We start from the raw sequence: 2,980 nt of genomic DNA on the forward strand, positions 1-2,980 counted from the left end.
GGCGCACGGCAGGGGGCACCTGTCAGGCAGGAGGCTCACTGAGGGGCTGCAGCTCAGACCCTCAGGGCCCAGAAGGGCAGTTCCCCCCAGGCCCTCAGGGACCCCGATCTTAGCTGAACTTGGGAGCACTGATTACATAAGCTTCCCCCCAAATCAGTCCCCTCTTGACTCACACTTTCGGTTTTTCACGTAAAACAATGTTCATTGATACCATCAACTGATCTGAAATGACTGTTTTAAGCCTAAAAAATCTGAAAACTTCAAGAACAGATGGGCCTTGCCGTCCCCTTTACATCACACGAACTCCGCCTCCACCTCTGCGGCATGAGCCGGACTTGCTTCTACAGATGTGATAAGCCTCATTTACTGCTTTCTTTCAAAGAATTAATTATGAGAAAAATCATTTTTAGAATCTACTTTATTTTGCCTGTTTCTGGGGCTTCCGTTGCTTCGTGTAGATGCAAATTCCCACCTGGTGTCACTTGGCTGCGGCCCGAAGAACTGCCGGGGGAAAGGGACATTTGGTGTCACCGTCAGCTGGCAACGAGTCATCTCAGGTTCTGTTTGTCCAAAAAGCTAATTTCTTGCCTTCAATGTTGAAAGCCAGGGGTCCTCAAACTTTTTAAACAGGGGGGGCCAGTTCACTGTCCCTCAGACTGTTGGAGGGCCGGACTATAGTTTAAAAAAAAAACTATGAACAAATTCCTATGCACACTGCATATATCTTATTTTGAAGTGAAAAAACAAAACGGGAACAAATACAATATTTGTATTTGCATGTGGCCCGCGGGCCGTAGTTTGAGGACCCCTGTTGAAAGCTATTTTTACTGGGTGCCCAGCTCCTGCCTTAATACTTCAGAGGAGCCCAGCGTCCCCTGCTCCCTGGCACACACTGGGCAGGGAGCGGCTGCTCTGGTCTCTTCCACATGGAAGGCTGCACACCCTCTGGCCTTGGTCTTCCACAGTCACTTATAAACGTCGCGGTGGGTTTCTCTGACTTTTTTTTTATTATTTTTGTTCTGTTTTGCATTGATCCTGTTGGGGTTCTCTGAGCTCATGGGCTGAGATTGACGGCCCTGCATTATTTTGGGGAAGGACTAGCCATCGTGATTTTTAGACTCTTTCTGTCTCTTTTCCTCGGGGACTCTGGCTGCATCCATGCCAGGGACTCCTGCTGGCTCCTCTCCTGTGTGCAGCTCCGCCCTGTCGCGCCCAGAGCTCTGAGGGGCTGGGAACTGCGGTGGCTGTGGTGCCCGGCGTTTCTCGCTGTGAGGACGGAGCGATGCTCTGAGGCGTCTGCGTGGGAGAGAGCAGACGCCGGGGGCCGCATAATGCTGAGCACGGTGGCATTTTTATTTTTGCATGTTTACATAGTAGCTTTCTCCGTCGTTCCTTTCCCCCCTCTTTTTGGTTTGTGTTTTTTAAGTTTTATTGGGATGTGATTCACATATCACACAACTCATCTATTTAGCGTTTATGATTAAATGGGTCCCTGGGACATTCACAGATATGTGTGCCCACCACCATAGTCACATTTAGAACATTTCATGACCTAAAAAACACCTTGCCCTTTAGCTCTGACCCCACGCTGCCACCCAATTTACTTCCTGTTTCTATAGATTTACCTATTCTGGACCTCCAGGTGAATAGAATCATAATGTGGACTTTATCTTTTCAAGTTCCACCCAAGTTAAAACATGTATCAGTACAGATAATAACATGGTAAACCTGAAGGTAAATATATCAATAATTATATTGAGTATTGATGGTCTAAACACACCAATCAAGACAGAGATTGTCAGAATCTATTTAAAGAGAGAACCTGCCCTGACTGGTTTGGCTCAGTGGATAGAGCGTCGGCCTGCGGACTGAAGGGTCCCAGGTTCGATTCCGGTCAAGGGCATGTACCTTGGTTGCGGGCACATCCCCAGTGGGGGGCGTGCAGGAGGCAGCTGATCAATGTTTCTCTCTCATCCATGTTTCTAACTCTCTATCCCTCTCCCTTCCTCTCTGTAAAAAATCAATAAAATATATTTTAAAAAAAGAGAGAGAGAGAGAGAGAGAACCTAACTCTTTGCTATCTGGTCTAGCCACACAATGAAAAAGTATTTGGCCAGAGAAAGAAATAAAGTACTGCCCTGGCTGGTGGCTCAGTGGTTAGAGCGTCAGCCCGAGGACCAAAGGGTCATGTGTTCGATTCCGGGTCAAGGGCACGCACCTTGGTTGCAGGTTCGACCCCTGGCCCCGGTCAGGGTGAGTTCGGGAGGCAACCAATCGATGTGTCTCTCAAATGGATGTTTCTCTCTCCCTTCCTCCCTTCCATTCTCTCTGAAAATCAATGGGAAAAGTATCCTCGGGTGAGGATTAACAACAGCAAAAGGAATCTGTCGATTTGCATGTTCTGCTGGATTGGGAAAGGTTTTAGTCATGGTTTCTTCTGCGCACTCTCCATCCTGCCAAGTGCCCGACTGCATTTGCTCTCTGTCCTTCAAATCACATCACTCTGCTGATTACATGCGAGCTCCCGGGCATCACTGCCATCTTTGCTCTGCTGCTGACTTGCTAGTAGCTCTTTGACCAGGATTAGGGAACTAGGAGTATATTAATTTTTTAAATTACAAAAACAGTTCCGCTCAGGGTCTTAGCATGGCTCATTTTTGGTGAAAAGAGCTCTTCTCAGTGGGTCAGGAAAAGGAGGTGGAAATTCCGCCTTTGGTGATGGCGACGGCCATCCTCCCCCTCACTTCCTTTTACTATTTCCCTCTAATGTCTTATTTTAACTCTTCAAGTAACTTAGTAACATTTGTATTTGACTGAATTCCTCTAACAGGAAACATTCTACTACATTTATTTCTATTTGTCACCTTTGGGAATAAAGCAAATAACAAGAAAACAGCTTAATAGAAGGGACTTTTGTAAAATACCTGGCACGAGGTAGACACCCAGCGGTATGAACCGCATGAAGGAAGGGCTGGAGGGA

Source organism: Myotis brandtii, unplaced genomic scaffold, assembly GCF_000412655.1.
Source record: "Myotis brandtii unplaced genomic scaffold, ASM41265v1 scaffold1077, whole genome shotgun sequence".
Classification (NCBI taxonomy): Eukaryota; Metazoa; Chordata; class Mammalia; order Chiroptera; family Vespertilionidae; genus Myotis; species Myotis brandtii.